A 22,020-nucleotide genomic window follows, 5' to 3' on the forward strand; every position below is an offset into this window, starting at 1 on the left:
TTTTTTCAATACTCTCCAGCAAATGTAACTGAAAAACTGTGTTGTTCTACATTAGTCCAGGCATATCAAAAGGAGACAAGAAATGAGATGCAGGAATCTTGAGTAAAATACAGTATTGGAGGAATCTGAGAGTGGCATAGTTGCTGCCTCACAGCTCCAAAGACCTGGGTTCGATCGTGACCTTGGATGCTGTCTGCATGTTCTCCCTGTTACCACATGGGATTCCTGGCGATGCTCCAGTTTCCTCCCACATCCCAAAGGGTTCTGTGGGTTTGTAGGTTAATTGACCTCTGTAAATTGTCCCCAGTGTGTAGGGAAATGAAATGAAATGAAATGAAATGAAATGAAATGAAATGATTCAATTTATTGTCATTGTCAGTGTACAGTACAGAGACAACGAAATACATTTTTAGCATCTCCCTTGAAAGGGAGACACAGGGCGTCGTGGTGTGCCCGCGCCTGCCGCCGTAACATTCCATTACAGGCAAAGGTGGGTGAAGTGTCTTGCCCAAGGACACAACGACAGTATGCACTCCAAGCGGGATTTGAACCGGCTACCTTCCGGTCGCCAGCCGAACTCTTAGCCCATTGTGCTATCTGGCGCCCACCAGGGAGTAGTGTAAGTGGGATAACATAGCATTGGTGTGTATGGGTGATTGATTGTCAGCCTGGACCCGGTGGGCCAAAGAACTCAATTATACTCTGCACTTCTAAACTAAACTAAAGTAAACTCAACAGGTCAGGTAGCATCTGAGAAAGGAATGGACAGACTGTGTTTCAGATCAACGCTCTGCTCATGTATGGCAAGATCTACTGGGACACCACATCTTGACACAAGTGACCATAAAACTAATAGAAACATAGAAACTTAGAAAATAGGTGCAGGAGTAGGCCATTCGGCCCTTTGAGCCTGCACCGCCATTCGATATGATCATGGCTGATCATCCAACTCACTATCCCATCGCTGCCTTCTCTCCATACCCCCTGACCCCTTTAGCCACAAGAGCCACAAAACCAATGAATGATACCATACCCGATGGGTGGTGATAATTCTACAAGGCACAGTGCCTGTTTCGGAGCTGTATGATTGCAAGTCTATGAATGTTCTAGCTTCTTGGTTTCATACGGTGCATCGGCAATTGAAATTCAGCCTCAGATGCCTGCACTAAAAGAGCAGGTAAGTTATATGCCATACTTCACTTCTGAAACTCAGTCCCATGGAAGTGAAGTACAAAGTGCAGCTGTGACTTACATATCTACCAGAGCAATTCAGGACAAATTTCTAGCCACTGGCATGTTCATTGCAGCTCAGTAATGAAGCCACACAACCTACAATATTTCATTGCTGTTTATTCTGAAGGAGCAGTTTAGAGCTGAGCCATCAGTGGCCTGGCTGCTGTTTGCTATCAGGGTTGATCCCGCTGGAATCATTTGTTCTGGGGCCTGGTCTGTGCCTCTTTAAACCCGGCTCCCGTCTTTAGGATATGGGCCAGGCAGTCAATGTGACAATGAACTCGAGTGTCGATTCTCACTTTATTAGTTTAGTTTAGTTTAGTTTAGTTTAGAGATACAGTGTGGAAACAGGCCATTAGGCCCACCGGGTCTGCACTTACCAGCGATCCCCGCACATTAACACCATTCTATACACACTGTGGACAATGTTTTGAATATGTATTCCAAGCTAATGAACCTACAAACCTGTACGTCTTTGGAGTGTGGGAGGAAACCAAAGATTTCAGTGAAAACCACGCAGGTCACGGGGAGAACGTACAAACCTCTTACAGACAGCACCCGTAGTTGGGATGGAACCCATTTTTCCGGCACTACAATCGCTGTAATGCAGCAACTCTACCGCTGCGCCACCATGCCGCTCGCTGTGTTGCTGCTGAAAATCCATCACAGACCACATTGAGTCACACAAAAGCAGAGAGCCAGAACAAGAAGTGATTCCTAGGCCCACAGAGTACTCCTGCTGCTCCAGGCTGAATTTTATGAGACCCTAAACTACTGGTGGAACCTTGTACAGCCGGTGATAATCAGAAAACCTTTGGCATATATGAAACAATGCAAGTGGCTTAGAATACAATCTCTGCCAACAGAATATACTTCTATTGGGAAATAATGCTAAAGTATCTCTACCATTTTAGCATCGACCTAACCTCTTTAGTTTAAGCAGGTTATTAACTCCATTGAAGTACCTAAAGAAAGGTAGATGAATGCACTAAACATTTTCCCATTACTATCACCAGCAGCAATCCTACTTTTCTGTGTCTGGTTTACAGCCCTCATTCAAAACACAATCATTCAGATGATTAACTGCAAGGTGGTTTACAGACTAAGCTTCAGTGACATGCAATTTATGTACTGAATGTGCCTGACCTCCTTACAGATGTGGGGGCAAGGTTGCAAGCATTTGTTCAAACAGAGCTGTATAAGCAGTACATCGAACATCATTAATGCAACAGTAATTTAACAAAAATGCCAAAAACATTGCAACTATGATTTGTTGTAAAACAACGTGATTTGAAGTGGTTCTGATAGCCATGTACACAACACAGTGCTGAGTGTGGAATTCAATGCAGGCCTCGATTCAGTGTCATCATCAGTTCATTTCAGTTTAGTTTCTTGTCACGTGTACCGAGGTACAGTGAAAGGCTTGTGTGGCGTGCTATCCAGTCTGCTGCTGATACAAAAGTAATCGATAGTGTGACCTGTAAAGAGGATGCAGAGAGGATTCACGGAATTATAGGCAGGCAACGTGAATGGGAAAGGAAATTAGAGAAGGAATATAAGGTGGAGAAATGTGAGGTCATCCAATTTGGGAGAAAGGCTAGAAAGTCAGCATTGTTTTTAAATGGTGAAAGATTGAAAGGTGTTGGTGTTCAAAGATGTCCTCGTACATGGATCTCTGAAATTTAACATGCAGTTTCATCATCTATTAGGAAGGCAAATGGCATGTTATTCTCCTAAATAAGATGCATTCTAATTAAGATGCAAGAGCATTCAAGAATATGAGCAGATGTGTATTGTTTCAATGTCATTTAGTTTAGTTTGGAGATATGGCATGAAAACAGGCCCATTGTCCCACCAAGTCCATCGATCACCCATTCAGATGTTATCCCACTTTCCCATTCATTTCTTGCACATCAGGAGCAATTTGCAGTGGCCAATTAACCTACAAATTGCACATCTTTGGGATGTGGGAGGAAACCGGAGCACCTGGAGAAAGCCCATGCGGTCACAGGGAGAACATGTAAACTCCACTGACAAGGTCAGGATCGAAAGGGGGGAAAGGATCGGATGCCACAAGGTAACAGCTTCATCAGCTGCAGCGCTGTGCCACCCCTATATTGATCCCTGGTGAGACCACATCTGATATATGATGCACTTATCTGGTCTTCCTACCTACACACAAAACAGTATTTTCCACGATACCTCGTGACAATAATAAACTAATACCGACTGCGAAAGTACAGTGAAAATTCAGCAGATTGACTCCTGGGTTGGAAAATACATTTTACAAGGAGAGATTAAACATTCTATGGCTATACTCTCTGGAGCCATATAAAATGTGAGATGATCTCATTAAACCTATAAAACTCATAAGGAACTTTACAGCCAGGTTTACACCAGGTTCCCCCTGGCTGTGGTATTTAGAACCAAGAGTTGCAGTCTTAAAATAAGGGGTCAGCTATTCAAGACTGATCTGAGAAGAAAGTTGTTCACCCAGAGGGTAGTGAATCTGTTGAATTCTCTACCAAGATCCTTATGGATGCTCAGACGCCGAATATGCGCAGGACAGCGGTCAATGCATTTGTTATGGCAACAAAGGATATGGAGTTGCTCCAGGAAAGTGGTGCTGAGGTAAAGGATCAGTCATCATACAGGACCGCAGAGCAGGCTCATCTATTTCTTATATTCTTCAGTGCGCTTTCTGCTGTGTACCAAACCTGCTGCTTCAGGAGTAATATCAGGTTCAGCAGCCCAGGTGGGAGAAATGACCCTGATCCAGTATATGCCTCTTGTGTGTGTAGTGGTGTGCAGAACATTAGGTGAGATGAGAACTAGGCTGGGCCCTGATCTGATTTCAACAACCAGATAACTGGCGCAGCAATAGAATTGTAGGAAGGTACTGCAGATGCTGGTTTAAACCGAAGATAGACACAAAATGCTGGAGTAACTCAGCAGGACAGGCAGCAGTTGCTACCTTACTGCACCAGAGACCCGGGTTCAATCCTGACTATGGGTGCTGCCTGTACGGAGTGTGTACATTCTCCCTGTGACCGTGTGGGTTTCCTCTGATATTCCAAAGACATGCAGGTTTGTACGTTAAGTGGCCTCAGTAAATTGTCCCTAGTGTGTAGCATAGAACTAGTGTAGGGGTGATCGTTGGTGGACGTGGATTTAGTGGGCTGAAGATCCTGGTTCCACGCTGTATCTCTAAACCCAAGTAAACTAAAAGTCATGGCTGAATTCCCTGGGTTAGTGGCTAGGTAGGGCTACAGTCAATCATGCCACTACCATCTTCATGTGATCAATACTAACCCACTGAGCACAGGGTAAAACAAAAGAAAGGGATAGATGACGGTTCTGATGAGGACATTGTTATTCTTAATCCAAGGCTGATGATAAGGATGAATTGACCTCATGTGCAGCAGTAGACATAGTTTCATGGATACGATTGAGATAAGAGTAATTTGTCTAATTGGAACACTTAGAGAGCACCATGGAAACAGGAAGATTACTTAGGCAGCAAGGAAATAAGAAATGAATCTAGGGTTATTGATGGCAGTGACCATTCAACAGATGCTGTGGGTGGGATTGTGCATTTCTCTTGTACAGGATTTCCAATTCCTGGTAGAAATATTTATGTAGTGATACAAACCTTCTGTACTCTAAGCCTGAGCCCCATCCTGTATTTTCCATCCATAACCATATAACCATATAACAATTACAGCACGGAAACAGGTCATCTCGACCCTTCTAGTCCGTGCCAAACACACAATCTCCCCTAGTCCCATATACCTGCACTCAGACCATAACCCTCCATTCCCTTCCCATCCATATAACTATCCAATTTATTTTTAAATGATAAAAACGAACCTGCCTCCACCACCTTCACTGGAAGCTCATTCCACACAGCTACCACTCTCTGAGTAAAGAAGTTCCCCCTCATGTTACCCCTAAACTTTTAAAAAAGTTATGGCCATTTTCATACTCGGAAATTAGCATCTTGTTCCCTATTGCTTTTTCATTGACTTAACACAAAAGCTGTGATCAGAACAGTCAAAGGCCCATAACTTTCTTAAAAATTAAGAGAACTGAAAGAAATGTTTAATTATAGATTGAAGCATTCTGAAACAAATATGAAACAATCTTACTTAGATAACTTGAAATTAAAGCATATAATTAGTTAGTTACCTAATTGTAGCTAATTACAAAATTCAATTACTAGATCTAAACATCTATCCATTTCTTAAGAATAGATTAACATTTTTAGATAGCTGGTCCAAAGAACATTCACACAAGAATTCACAATATAACATAATTTTTAAATCTCATTGTCATGGGTTTATAGGCCAAATGGAAGGAATTTAATGTTTAATATCTGTAAATTAATGGCCATTTAAATCAGCTTGCGAGTGGGATTTTCTGGAACACTATCAATTGGAATGTGAGGTTGCGGTGGATTTAAACAAATACACTGCCGGTTTGTTCAGGGGAAAAAATCACCGTTTCGCTACTTAATATGTGAATTAAATACATCTTAAGAAACACTTTTATACATAAAAATAAACTACTTTCTTTTACCTGTCCCCTACGTAAAATCCGGCCCCGTTGTCTGCGTTGACGGCTTCAGAAGCTGATTTTAAAATCACTCCAGCGAATAACTTGTCGGTCGAATTAAATTTTTTTTTTTTTTTTTTAAACGGCGCTCGGAACGAATCCTCAGCCTAAACCTGCACTCGAACAAAATATAATCCAGGACCAGGACCAGAAAACCACGTTTTAACCCCGCCCCTCCCCCCTCAAACGGGCCAAAATCGCGCACACGGCCAGTGGCAGAATTGCAGCGTCGCTGAAGGTAAGTATTGTAACATACCTACTAAAGGGATTCAGATGCAGGTTAATTAATACCAGCCTTCATGAAATGAAACAGTTGTCTCCTCAGCGTGGTCACCACCACAGAGATGGAAATTATTTGCTGTGGAATATGAGAAATTGAAAAATTAATTGAAAGGGGTCGGTCATGATTCCTTGACCCCACTTGCTTATTGTGCAGACTTCTGGTACCTCTCGGCAGCCGAGTGCTTTTTCACTAGGTACTTTTAGAATCTGTTTCATATCTTAATGCCAGCCACAATAGTGAGGGGAATCCAACACAAAGTTTGCCGGCTCACTAGTAAATAATACCACTTACCTCAGATATTCTTTAAAATAATTCAGAGTATATTGACATTTTTAGGAAAATCATGGCAGCAGATTTGGTGTGATGGGGTTGGAAGCTCTTTTCTTAAACGTTCTTGAGAGCGTAGAAAGAGGAAATTACTGTAAAGATTAGGCACAAAATCCATTACCTCACAAGCCTGCTTTTACACATATGTCCAATTAAAATGTTGAAGAATGTCAGCAATTCATTTCAGCACCATGCCTGCCAATCCTCTCCAGCCTAAGGACAGCTCTCCAATGAAACTGCTTGTAAAGCCAGCAATGGAAGTACTCTTCACCCACATAGACCAGGAAGGTTCATAAATTTTACCACCAGTGGCCAAAGAATTAGTTCAGGAAAGTGGGATGCCTGCAATCTGTTTCAATATCCCAGGCCAAGAGAGTTCCCGCTCTCGACTGTTGCCCATTGACTGGTGCCAGGAGTCTAAGCTCCCTTATTTTGATTAACACCAGTAGAGCTGCAAACAGCCTGGTAAGGTTAATAATTGTAAGGTTATGCGCTTTGGTAGGAAGAAAAATAGAATATCGTTTAAACAGAGGAGTGTAAATTATTTATTTGCGGAACAAACTGGGCATCTTAACACAGAAAACACAGAAGGGTAACATGTGGGCAGTGCAAGACTGTCTTTACCCCCATCCCATCATGATCCCAGACTTCCCTCATTTGCACACTGCTGCAGAGTCAGCAGTCCATGATGGCGCCCAACCCAGTGCTAGTCATAGAAGTGGACTTGCAATCACGCATTACAATTGCTCCACTGTTGTAAATCTCTCCTCCTGCAGCAACATTTCTTACATTAACAATGATTGCTAAACGTTATTTATGTTATTCCCTTTATCATGTATCGGTACACTGTGAATGTCCCAATGTAATCATGTATTGTCTTTCTGCTGACTGGTTAGCACACAACACAAGCTTTTCACTGTACCTCAAGCTTTTCACTGTACCTCAATATACTTGACAATAAACGAAATTCAAACTCAAACTCATGGTTTCTGAGTGCTGTTACTTTATTATTGCAAATTAAGCTTCAATCTTCACTGACCACCTGCATAGTATTGTCACCCAATGGTCCCCAGGAAGAATAGATCCTAGGGCAAGGTTTCAAAGCTTCAATGATAATTATATCACTTGATTAATTGCGAACTTGTTGAAGTTCTCCATGAAGTTCCCCAGGTTCCTTCTGCAGACTACACATTGATCACCAAACAGAATATTGGAACTCATGTTCACACCACCACCTGTACACAGTCAAAGCATTCCTTCACAAGAGTAACGGCCAGTAACAAAGTAGTAATCCGTGCTTCATTTTGAGTGCACTTGGAATTTCTTTACTACCGCTTCCCCACCCCAACCAACTGAGGAAGAGGCACTCCCAACAGGCATGATGACATCTCACAGAAAATAAGAAACAGCAGGTATACTCACAGGGTCTTTCTAGTAATATCACTGCCAGAGGATGAGACTTTGGCATAGTCACTCAGTGATTTGCGAGGAGAGGGACAAATCATTAAAAGATGCTAAAATAATAGAAGAAATCAGAAGGATTAATTAACACTTCACAATTAACCTACATCCATTATTATACGTACACCTGCCTTCCAAAGGAACCCTACTGATTGTTTGAAAACCAACCAAACCTCTCTCTTTAACCAATCACTGAAAGCACTTATAAGATTGTTTATTGATGCTTTAGTGGAGTGGGCGATTCACAGGAGCTCCCAGAGTGTGGTTAATTCATCAATTTATGCAGTCAGGCATTTCTGGTAATAATATACTTCATTTTGATTATTTTTTTAAGGTAGTCAACACATTCATAGTTTCTCATTGCAAAGAATTTAACAGACAAATTACAGAGATAACAGAAAGTCAGGACATGGTGTTGCTGAATCTATTTTGTTAAATCTAAATTAAAGCTGTGAAAGAGTTAACAGACCAACCGTAAACACTTAATATTAAAAAAAGACAGATGGCAACATTTTGTCATTTGAATAAATATGATCGGAGGCATCCTGCTGGCACATTCTGGAGTACGTCTGCCTCCTAACCAGATGGCCTTGGGATCAAATCCCAGAGCACCCCTAAGCTCATCTGCCGCAATGATGAAAGCTTACTTTTAGTTCTTGCCTGGGTGTTGGATGGTGCAAGTCACAGTGAGCTAATATCAGCCTCAGCAAGGGACAGCAAATGCGTTAAATCTACACTTGTAGTTAATGGGGAAAATGGTGTTGTAGGTGATACTTGTTGCAATCATAACGGAGCATGTTCTCTTGATTATACCCTTGTGCTGCTTTAGTTTAGTTTAGAGAGGCAGCACGGAAACAGGCCCTTCGGCCCACCATGTCCACACCAACCAGTGATCTCCGCACATTAACACACACTGGGGACAATTATTTACATTTTTACCAAGTCAATTAATCCATAAACCTGTACGTCTTTGGCATGCAGGAGGAAACCAAAGATCTCGGAGGAAACCCACACAGGTCACGGAGAGAACGTACAAACTCTGTACAGACAGCACCCATATTTGGGATCGAAACCGGGCCTCTGGCACTGTAAACTCTGAAAGGCGTCAACTCTACTGCTGTGCCTTCATGCACTCATCCAGAATGTTTGAGATACATTGTCCACATATGTTGCAGAATCTACTATTATCCAGATCTCAACTTCTAATATTAATATCTACATAATATCTACCATAAGCCTGGTATATAATAATAATTGATGAATGTAATACTCATCCTTCAGATGCAAACTATTATTTTAAATGCTTTGCATTATTTAGTTATTTTCTGCCAGAGTGAATTGAAGAAACCATAGGAGCTGAATACATATAATTTTCACAACAGCTCATAATAAAAATGAATTCCAGATCAATAAAAAAGTTGTGCCTTGTACTGAATTAGCTAAAGTGACTATTTACAATAATTACTTTAAATATTATTGCAAATGTAATGGGAATATTAATATTTATTAGAATCCCCCCATTCTTGTCTTAAGTCAGATGATTAGAATCTTATTTGATACCTGCCAATGGTGATGTTACTTCCAGTCATCTCCAGTCAATGAAAAGGACTGAGCAAGCAAAAATGGGAATAGCAAATGCCACATGCGGCACACAGAAGCCACACAGGGTTGTCTTTCGAGAGTCATACAATGTGGAAACAGCCCTTTGGCCCAACTTGCACACACCAACCAACATGCCTAATCTACACTGGTCCCACCGGCCTGCATTTGGCCCATATCCCTCTTAACCTGTCCTATCCATGTACCTGTCTAAATGTTTCTTAAACATTGCAATAGTAACTGCCTCAACTACCTCCTCCTGCAACTTGTTCCATACACCCACCACCATTTGTGTGAAAAGGTTTCCCTTCAGGTTCCTTTAAAAATCTTTTCCCCCTCACCATAAACCTATCTCCCCTGGTTCTCAATTTCCCAACTCTGGGGAAGAGACTCTGTGTGTCTACCCAATTTATTCCTCTCATGTTTATGCCCACCTCTATAAAATCAACATAAGATTAATCATCGACCATAGATTGTAGAATGGAATCATAGTATGAGAGCACCACAGAAGGCGGCTATTGAAATGGAGCCTGTGAGAGTAGCGCAGCTGTCCTCTCTCTCTCTCTCTCTCCAGATCTCAGTAATTCTTTCTTTCCAACATTGACTAAATCTGCAAACTATTATTCCATCCCATCAGACACCATATTTGGGATGCTAACCACCTGGTGCATAAAAATGCCAGTTATATGCCACATAGTTGTTTTGACTATCTCCTCACATTTGTATCCTCAGCTTCCAAACATTTCCTCTAACAGGAACACTTTCTCTCCATGACGCTGCTGTTTTGAATGCTTCCATCGCATCGCCTCTCAAGCTTCTCTGAAACATAGCTGCTTTAAGTCCTTCCAACACAAGTTCACCTATTCCACAGGCCTGTCCATGTCCACGCCAATATCCATTTCACTTTTCATTATTCTGACAAGAACTGTTGGAGGAATGAAATCCAACTTTTAAAATCAGAAGATGATAACCATATAACCATACAACAATTACAGCATGGAAACAGGCCATCTCGGCCCTACAAGTCCGTGCCGAACAACTTTTTTTCCCCTTAGTCCCACCTGCCTGCACTCATACCATAACCCTCCATTCCCTTCTCATCCATATGCCTATCCAATTTATTTTTAAATGATACCAATGAACCTGCCTCCACCACTTCCACTGGAAGCTCATTTATTATACTCATCCATATGGGCTGGAATTAGATTTGTAAACCTTATATTTGTAAACAGGAATATATATAGTAAGCCGGATTTTAAGCAGAAGAAGAGAATAACATATCTGATATCGCCTGTGAAAGTAATACTGCATTAGGGAACCAATTCACCAAAAATAACTAACAAAGTTATTATTGACATTGAAGAATGATAAACATAATGCCAGATTGCTTGCGGCAGGTATGAGACAACATTGGTGATTATAGAATCACAGAAAACCCACAAGGAGGAAAAAGGCTATTCGGCCTCAAAGGCCATTGCCAGCTCAATGTGAGAGAAGCCCAGCCTGCCCAAACGATCTCCCATGGTCCACCTTCATCCCAGGGAAACTATTCCTCCCCCAATTGACTATCTTAACCTTAAAGTGATCCACAACCCTTTAGATTAGATTAGATCCTTTATTTGTCATTCAGACCTTTCGGTCTGAACGAAATGTTGTTGCCTGCAGCCATACATATAATAATAAACAACAAAACACACAATAAACACAAATTACCATCCACCACAGTGAGTTCACCAGGCACCTCCTCACTGTGATGGAGGCAAAAGTCTTAAAGTTACTGTCTCTTCCCTCCTCATTCTCCCTCTGCGCTGAGGCGATATGTTGTTACCCCACCGAGCGATGGTAGTCAGTCCCGCGGCTCAACCGAGCTCCGCGAACGGGCCGGTTCAAGCTCCGCGGCCCGGGGTGGTCGAAGCTGCCGCCCTCCAGTCCAGCGGACGCAGCTGTTGCTGCGGGAGCTCCGGAAAACAGGCACCAACCTGTGACCTGCGAGCTCCCAACGATGTCGTCCACTGGCCCGCGGCCGAGCCCCGGATTCAGGTCGCCGCTGCCGGAACGCCTCCTCAGCCACCGGAGCACCGTCTCAGCCCCGAGTCGGGCTGCCCTCACCGGAGCGCCGTCTCAGCCCCGAGCCATGCCGCCCTCACCGGAGCGCCGTCTCAGCCCCGAGCTCCCGAGCCGTCTCAGCCCCGAGCCGTGCCGCTGCCACTGGAACGCCGGAACGCCGCCGCAGCTCGAAGACGGCCAGCCTCGCGTTGTAAGTCCTGGCTGGCTCTGCTTCCGGAGCCTCGAGGTCGGTCGCAGTTGGAGGCCACCAGCTCCACCATTAGGCCTCAGCGCAGACGGAGGCAGAGAAGGGGGGATACGACAGAAAGAGTCGCATTCCCGCAAAGGGAGAGACAGAAAACCATGTTTCAGCCCAATTACATAACAATTCCAAATCTTATTATACTATGATTGGTCTTCCCTATATTTTCCCCATTGATACTTGCATGTCTCATTCCAGAACAAAGTCAAGCAATACCTCCCTCCTTGCTGAGCAAGCAGGTCTGGTAAAGAAAGTTTTCCTGAACATATTAGAATTTCTCCTCCTCTGAGTGTCTTATTTTATTACTATCCCAGTCCACATGAGGATAGTTTAAGTTAGCTATGATCAATACTCCATTTCCTTTGCACACTCCGTAAATTCCCTGTAAATTTGTTTTGCTATTATCTTTCCTCTGTTTGGCAGCATCCCAGTTCCCACCCATGGTTTCCTAATGCTAGTTAAATACATTCTGCCCTTGACTGCTCCAGGACCTCTCCCTCCTACAAGGTTATGAATCAGTTCTGACACCCTCCATCACACACCACAGCTACTCACACACCCGACCAGCAGCCTTGCCATCATTGCTGAGTATCCGACATCCAAGGATCAAAAACATTTCTGCTGTTCTCTCCACCCTGTCCGCCTTCTCTGCAACTTAAAAAAATGTTTCATTTCTACCTTTTCTCAGCCCTACTGAAACATTAACTTAATTTCTGCCTTTGCTAATGTTGTCCAACCTGCTGAGTATTTCCAGCATTACCTGTTTATATTTGACTGCGCCTGATCCATCTTGCCAGTATTTAGCAGGGCTTTGGAATTCTGAGAACATCATCGTTATGGTGTAATAGCTCGTTCTAAGCTCCCATGGTCTAGTTTCAGCCAATAAAATATTGAATCAAGTACTTGAGCAACTAAACTTTATTTTGGATAACACAACACAAATTCCCCTATACAATACCTAACCACCGCGGGTTCGATCCTTGTATCTGCTTGGCCAAGCCCTTCTAGCATTGTGCAAGCAGAGACACTCAAAAGGTCATGCAGTCCCAAGCGCTCATCCAGAAGATCGACAAAGGACCTCGGGGGGGGGCTGCCTTTTATAGGTCCCTGAACCTTGAGGGGCCGAACTACATGGAGGTGGTCTCTGCACAGTCCAATAACACATATCAATTACAACAGTACATGATTGACAGTTCCCTAACCCAATAACATAGTAACTAATACATTGTATCTGGCAAGGCTTCGAGAAGGAAGCTAACAGATGAATAATGCAACATGTGCCTTGGGATTCAGACAACCCAGACAAAGCTTAATATCACAACCAATCAACAACTAACAAAGTAAGGCTTCGCAACATTATTGACACTATGTATATCTGGTTTGCATTTTACCAATCAGCTCTATGCATTTTACACCTCATTGTAAGAATCTGCAGATGTCCCATTCTTTCTCTGCAGCACTTGTCTGGGCCACAGACATATTGGCACCATTCAGCAGCTTGTCTCAGCTCTGCAAAGGCACATTTAACGACCAAAATGGCCCAGCAGTACATAATCCCTTACTCATATTTAATGCCATGGCTGCTCCAATTTATCCAGGATTAATAATGGTTCAGGTTGGCTACATTTTGCTTATTATGCTTCATGCATTTAGATACATGATCTTAAAGCCACTTTAGATCTATTTTAGACCTACTTACTCTCTTTTTTAATATGGTCCTATACAATACAATGCAATACAATACAATATTTATTGTCATTTGAACCTCAGTGAGGCTCAAACAAAATTCTGTTTCTCCAGCCATACAAACAAAAAAACGATTCCTACTAGTCACTCAACCATCCAATACAGTGAACCTCCTCCTCACTGTGATGGAAGGCAAAGTCTTTTCTCTCCCCTGCTCTCCATTTTTCTCCTGAAGTTGAAGCCCCAGGCGGGCGATGATAAGACCCACGGCCATTTTAGGCCGCGCCGGGTGATGTACGGCCCCGCTCCAGGTCTAAATGTCACAAAGTTGGAGCCTCGGCAGGCGTTCGAATGTCCTGCGGACATTAAAGCCGCGCCGGGCAATGTACGGCCCTGCTCCGAGTCGTTCCAAGCCCGCGACATGGGCTGGAGAAGTCGCGTTGTGGGATCTCCGGAAAGCGGTCTCCCACCCGTACCCGTGAACTCCCGATGTCCCAGTCCGTATTATATAAGACAATACAATTTTATGCTCTAGTGTTAACGATCCTTTTTTTACATTGCTATATCCTGGTCTCTTTCACTGCCTAGTAGGTTTTAAGCAATATCCTCACCATCCCCAAACCATCAATCCTGCCACCAACCTGAACAAACCTTCCAGTAAGAACGTTGATTCTTATTATGTTGAGATGCAACCCATGCAGACTATACAGGTCCCACTTCCACAGAATTTCCCATCTACTCATTTCCCATTTGCCTTATTTCTCCAGCTACAGGTTCATCTATTTCATCCTCCTGAATATTTATATGATTCAGTCTGAAGAAGGGTCTCGATCCAAAACGTCACCTATTCCTTTTCTCCAGAGATGCTGTCTGACCCGTTGAGTTACTCTAGCTTTTTGTGTCTATCTTCTACAAATGGAAATTGTTGATTGTCCTATTGTTAATTAAAAATGCAAGGCTGATAGATTTTTGTTAACAGTACAGATAAACCATGATCTCATTAAACTGTGGATAGATGCAAGGCACTAAATAGCCCCTGCGCTAAAAGGGTGCTTAAACAATTGAGGATATTTCTCTGAAGAAAGCAGAGAATGAAAGGCTTTCTACTTTTGTATCTGTACTTCAAAATAAAGCATGCCTTGAAATTTGTCATTGTATTGTGGTGGATGCATCTCAAAATAGGCACAGATTATTGCATCGCACCTTTATACTATCCCAATCACAATTAGTGGTAGCTTTTGACTTGCTCCCTGACTTATTCTCCCTGACTCTCAATCTGATGGTCTCGACCCGAAACATCACCTATTCCTTTTCCCCAGAGATGCTGTCTGACCCGCTGAGTTGCTCCAGCATTTTGTGTCTATCTTCAGTAGCTTTTGACGAATGAAAGAGAGTGATAGTTTATCAGAAACCCATTTTGCATCTCTGATGATTTTCATTTCCAGTGACGTCAATGCAAATGAACGAATGCAAGAGGTGTGAAAAGCGCAGCCAACTTGCTATCACTCTTTGTGCACCACCTCTCAGTCAAGATCTAACTCTGAGTAATTTTGTTCCTATGGCTGTGTTTATTTTATCTCCTGTGTGCAACTCTGCATCTGTGTACACTCTCACATCCTCAAAGAAAGCTGTCTAAGTCGACTGCTGTAACGTCAAAGAAACTTCAAAGATGAGACTTCAATTGAGAACTGGGTAAGAATCAGAGAATGCATCGAAAAAAGATCAAAATAATCTTGGTGGAACATTTTCAAAAATCAAGCCCTAAAGCTCTTTCCTTCGATCACAGCTGCAAATTGCCATTTGCACAGGCCTGCAGCTGGTTTGTATTAAACATGCCAGTCCCTTCCTCTTTATTCAGTTCAGAATAATACCTCTAACGCTCCTAGTGCCCATTTGAAACCAGCTGTGAACCATAGGCTCTGTTTCATAAGGGCATCCATATAGCAGGTGCCTTAAGGTGGTTGATGGCCCTCTCACATTACACAGCTGCTTCTGATAACTAGGGTCGCCTCATATCTTTGGCTCGCATGGTGGTGGAATCTGCTTTTTGTACACCCTTTTTTTCACACAAAGGGTGGTGGGTGTATGGAACAAACTGCCAGAGGACGTAGTTGAGGCTGGGACTATCCCAATGTTTAAGAAACAGTTAGACAGGTACATGATTAAGGGGATGCTGTCCTATGCGCGGCTGCCCTGCCAGCAGCTGTCTGTCTTTGCACCGTTTTATTTTTATTTTTAGTTAGTTAAAGTGTTTTGTTTGGAGGTCTAGACTTTTTTGTGTGGACGAAGGGGGAAACTACTTTTCAGGGTCCCTACCTGGTCGGAGAGGCAGCTTTTCTCCGGGCTGCAGCCTCGACCCGTCCTCGCGGCCTACCAGCAGGCCTGGAGCGGCGTTTCCTGTCGCGGACCGCCAGAACCTCGGCTTCGGCGGCAGCACAGCGCTGGAGCGCTATCGTGGAGCGGGCGATGCCTTGCCTGGGTCGCCGCGCTGGAGCTCCGGTGAGCTGAGACCGCCGGGAGCAACATCGCGGAGCTGCGGGACTGTGGAGCGGCCAGCTGCGGGCGGCGGCGCCGAACTTTACACCAGGAGCCTGGGATCTCGCGACGAGATCGCCAGTAGTGGAGCTCCATCCGGCGGGGCCTTGTCGGCTTCGGAAGCCGCGGCCTCCAGTACGGAGGCGGCCGTTCCAGGGTTCCCAAGCCGCTGGGAGGACTCTCCTGGCGCCGGAGCACCACCACCTGGCGAGAACGGCCAGGAACATCAGGCCTCCATAGAGGCAACTGTAGAGGCCTCAATAGGCCCGACTATGGGTGAACTGGGGTTGGGGACTGGACTTTGTGCCTTCCCTCATGGTGGGAGCCATTGTGGGGAGATGTTCTTTGTGTTTAAGACTCTCATTGGTGTTATGTCTGTATTCTTTTGTGTACTGCAAAATGGCAAAACGCATTTTACTTCATTGCACCTCGGTGTATGTGAATGTGACTAATAAAAACCTTTGAATACTTGAATGGCTCGGACAAGTTTGGAGGGATATGGACCAAACACAGGCAGATGGGACTATGTTGGCTGGTATGGGCAAATTGAGCCGAAGGTCTTGTTTCCACACTGTATCACTATGACTCGCTATGACTACAATATCGAACACACTCCAACCCACTTTCAATAAAGTCGATTAAGAAAGAACTGCAGATGCTGGTAAAATCGAAGGTAATGCAAAATGCTGGAGTAACTCAGCGGGTGAGGCAGTATCTATGGAGAGAAGAAATTGGCGATTTTTCAGGTCGAGACCCTTCTTCAGACTAATATCGGGGGTCGGGACAAGGATGAATGTAGGCGGAGACGGTAAGACTAGTGGGAGAACTGGGAAGGGGATGGACAGAGAAAGCAGGGGCAACCTGAAGTTAGAGAAGTCAACGTTCATACCGCTGAGGTGTAAACCACCCAAACAAAATATGAGGTGCTGTTCCTCCAATTTGCGCTAGGCCTCACTCTGACAGGGCATATACATTGCTGATACGCCCACTCCTCAAGGACTGCAGCGCTTCTAGAGCACCACTCAAGGGCAATTAAATGCTGGCTCAGCCTGTCATGCCCATATCCATTGAATGAATTAAAAAATGCTCCTCACATACCATTGCCTCTTGATTCCATGCAGGGTGTCTGCTTGATATAATCATCCAAAAAATGTAGAATTACAGCCATTTTGTTTTGCTTTGACAGAGGCTGCACTGTTGAAGCTGCGGACAAACGGATGTCTTATTGTCTTATTCATTTGGTGCCTGAATTCTGAGGATTTTTATGCTGATTGCTATTGTTAGTGAAGCTTGCACATCAGTAGATTTGTGTTTTAGTCTATTTCAGTGTGAGATTTCAAAGCCGATCTCAAATTGGTTTAATGGTTCTTAATTTCCTGCGTTTCTTACCACTTTACACTTCTCCCGCAGAGAGGAAATAATGGTCGGGTTCAACTTCATCCTTAATTCAGTGTCACTGATGATTCGTGGAAGTAAGAGCAGGTTATAGCCCCACAGAGAAAAGATGCACCTGTTTACACTCACAGATTGTGGCGTGCATCTAACTGGCTGCTCCGACAGCCCATTGCTTCAGAGAATTAGATTTTTGTGACCAAATGCTATACGACATGTGTGACAAGTTGAAAAGAGGATTTGGAGACTAAATTACACCATCCCAGTGCCAGCGAAGGTAATTGCTGCCTTCACCCAATTTGATGCCCGTTCTTTTCAGACTCCAGTGCGGCAGCTGCAAGCATCAGTCACTTATGTTTCAAGTGCTTTCTGCTCTCTACTCCGGAGAGCACTATGTTACACAAGCTTCCCGATGGGCCCGGAGGAGCAACAGAATACCAGAGAGATAACAGCATATAATCATAGAAAACATAGACATAGAAAATAGGTGCAGGAGTAGGCCATTCGGCCCTTCGAGCCTGCACCGCCATTCAATATGATCATGACTGATCATCCAACTCAGTATCATGTACCTGCCTTCTCTCCATACCCCCTGATCCCTTTAGCCACAAGGGCCACATCTAACTCCCTCTTAAATATAGCCAATGAACTGGCCTCAACTACCTTCTGTGGCAGAGAGTTCCACAGATTCACCATTCTCTGTGTAAAAAATGTTTTTCTCATCTCAGTCCTAAAAGATTTCCCCTTTATCCTCACTGTCACTGTAACCCCTTGATCTGGGCTTCCCCAACATCAGGAACAATCTTCCTGCATCTAGCCTGTCCAACCCCTTAAGAATTTTGTACGTTTCTATAAGATCCCCTCTCAATCTTCTAAATTCTAGCGAGTACAGGCCGAGTCTAGCCAGTCTTTCTTCATATGAAAGTCCTGCCATGCCAGGAATCAGTCTGGTGAACCTGCTCTGTACTCCCTCTATGGCAAGGATGTCTTTCCTCAGATTAGGAGACCAAAACTGCACGCAATACTCCAGGTGTGGTCTCACCAAGACCCTGTACAACTGCAGTAGAACCTCCCTGCACGTATACTCAAATCCTTTTGCTATGAATGCTAACATACCATTCGCTTTCTTCACTGCCTACTGCACCTGCATGCCTACTTTTAATGACTGGTGTACCATGACACCCAGGTCTCGTTGCATCTCCCCTTTTCCAACATTTTTGCCAACTCCAATGGGATCCCACTTTTCCAACACTGGCCACGTCTTCCCATCTACACCCCTTTCTGCTTCCTACAGAGCCTGTTCCCTCTGCAACTCCCTGGCCAACTCATCCCTTCCCACCAAAACCACCCCCGGTACTATCCTTTGCAACTGCAGGAGATGCAGCACCTGTCCCTTTACCTGCCCCCTCAACTCCATCCAAAGACCCCGACAGTCTTTCCAGGTGAGGCAGAGGTTCATTTGCACCTCCTCCAACCTCATCTACTGTATCCGCTGTTCCAGGTGTCAACTCCTGTATATCGGCGAGACCAAACGCAGGCTTGGCGATCATTACGCTGAACACCTCTGCTCAGTCCGCCTAAACCTACCTGACCTCTCGGTTGCTCAGCACTTTTAAATCCCCCTCCCATTCCCAATCTGATCTTTCTGTGCTGGGTCTCCTCCATTGTCAGAGTGAGGCCCAATGCAAATTGCAGGAACAGCACCTCATATTTTGCTTGGGCAGCTTACACCCCAGCAGTGTAAACATTAACATCTCTAACTTCAAGTAGCCCTTGCTTTCCCTCTCTCTCCATCCCCTCCCCCTTCCCTGTTCTCTCACCAGTCTTACTGTCTGCGATTACATTCTATCTCTGTGCCGCCACTCCCCTGACAGCCTGAAGAAGGGTAACGACCCGAAACGTCCTTATCTCCAGAGATGCCGCCTGGCCTGCTGAGTTACTCCAGCATTTTATGTCTACCTTCAATTAAAACCAACATCTGCTGTTCTTTCCTACACACCAGAGAGATACTCCTTCCCACTGCTGAGTTTACAGTCTTGGGTTCCACTGACTGTGCCAAGACAAGCCATCTGTGCACCCGCTGAACTGAAAGCCCAGGAACTGCTGGGAAGCTGCAAATGTTCAGGTAATAACATGATGCCAGGAATCCCATTAAGGCAGTGTTAGTGCCAACAACCTCAACAGCACCCACTTATCCCTCATGCAATAAAAAGGAACTGCAGATGCTGGTTCATACACATTTATCCCTGCTAGTTTTGTGACTGGAAACTCACTTGTTGCATAATTGAATGAATGGTGATTACAACATTTAAATCATTTTAGACACAATAAGCTGGAGTAACTCAGTGGGTCAGGCTGCATATCTGGAGAAAAGGAAAATGTGACGTTTCAGGTCGAGATCTTTCTTCATTTTCAGCACAATCAGTAAAATTTGACCCTAAAATGGGACATTAGAAAAGAAGAGCAAAAGCTATAAGAGATAAATATTAAGGAACATCTTAAATCAAGGAACTAAAGTGGTTACAAGACTAATAGCTGTAGAATGAAAGTCCAAAGCTTTGCTCTTCAGTAATTAAAGGCATGGCCACTTTCAGCAGCCCATTTAAAATAATTTAAAAAACTGGAAGAGATAAGTCTGGTGGAAATGAAAAGCAATGTTTCAGTCTTAGATGAGCTCACGATAGCTTAGATGTAGAAGTACGGCTTGCAATGGAGTAGTTGTGTTGTCACCGCAAGATCAGATCCAAGACCAAGCTCAAATAATACCCAGTTTAGCCTAGATAGTTGGAAGGAAGAAGGAACCAGGCTTGGTAGCCAGGGAATAAAGTTTCCAGGTGATATAGAAGGCTTGTCAATATTTAATGGGAAGACATTTTTGCAGTTCATAGTATATGCTAGCATATCATCATCATCGGCTGTCACTCGAAATGAGTATGACTGTCCTCTCATGGAGGACACCTGTGCGTGACTTTGTTTAACATGGAGAGACATGTGTACAGACTGCCACCACATGGTCCTTGACAGATCTGGGTCAGATTCCAATGGCATGGAATCCAAGATGACCAGGGATTGGGGTCCCTTTTCTGCTGCAGCCTTCATCTGCTTTCCCAGCCATTGTGATGCTCCACTAAAGTCAGCCATCATCCACCGCCAGTTTTGGGTCGGGTACTTTTCGGCACTGCCGTTTCGTCGCCACTGTTTCGGCGCCTCGGTTTATAATATCTGTCCTTATCAGAACCCTAACCCTAATCCTAACCCTAACCCCAACCTCTGTAAATACCTCCAGATAAATAAAAGTGTTCCATGCATCACAATACTCCAGGATAGTGAATTCCAGAGATTCATCACCCTCTGCAAGAAGTTCCAATGCCAAGGATATTGCAAGTGAGATCAGCTTTATGCTAACAAGTTTGGAAATTGGTTTCCACTGGCCCACCACTGTGGCACCCTAACCCTAACCAATACCCTAACCCTAACCCTAACCCTACCCTACCCTAACCCTAACCCATACCCTAACCCTAACCCATACCCTAACCCTAACCCTAACCCTAACCCATACCCTAACCCTAACCCTAACCCTAACCCTAACCCTAACCCTAACCCTAACCCTAACCCTAACCCTAACCCTAACCCTAACCCTAACCCTAACCCTAACCCTAACCCTAACCCTAACCCTAACCCTAACCCATACCCTAACCCTAACCCTAACCCTAACCAATACCCCCTAACCCTAACCCATACCCTAACCCTAACTCTAACACCCCAAAATGGAGGCGCCGAAACGGCAGCGCCAAAATGGCGGTGCCGAATGGTACCATTCTGCCTGTTCTACCGTTGAGGTCTTGGTTGGATATAGTAGATGGCAGACAAGCGGATCACTCATACAAAAAGTGATAGAATCTGTATGTGATGCTGAATTAGAGTATGTCAGTTGAACACATTTGGAATCTGGCAATTATATCATCAGGGCGCACTATGGAGTTGATAAATATTAGGTGTCCAAGGAGAGATCCTTGTGGACCACCATTGATGAAGGTGCAGGAGTCAGTAGCGAACCCACTGATGGGGTTTTCCAGGCTGTAGATGGATACATGAGAATGGAAACACTCGTCTGATCCTCAGAGCTGTGACAAAGCTGGTGTGGGTAACTACACCGCAGACTGAAAAGTTATTTCAGAGTGAAGAGGGAGCGGGTACCAGAGTCACAGGCGTATGGCAGCTTTGTGACATTGTGATGTTTGTGACCTTTGTGACTTTGATAAAACTATGATAACATGATTACAACCAAGCCTAAGTTACAATCAAAACTAAGTTACAGAGATAGGTTGAATAAGTTAGGTCTTTATTCTCTGGAGCGCAGAAGGTTAAGGGGGGACTTGATAGAGGTCTTTAAAATGATGAGAGGGATAGACAGAGTTGATGTGGACAAGCTTTTCCCTTTGAGAATAGGGAAGATTCAAACAAGAGGACATTACTTCAGAATTAAGGGACAGAAGTTTAGGGGTAACATGAGGGGGAACTTCTTTACTCAGAGAGTGGTAGCAGTGTGGAATGAGCTTCCAGTGGAAGGGTGGAGGCAGGT

This window comes from Leucoraja erinacea, chromosome 5, assembly GCF_028641065.1.
Source record: "Leucoraja erinacea ecotype New England chromosome 5, Leri_hhj_1, whole genome shotgun sequence".
NCBI lineage: Eukaryota > Metazoa > Chordata > Chondrichthyes > Rajiformes > Rajidae > Leucoraja > Leucoraja erinaceus.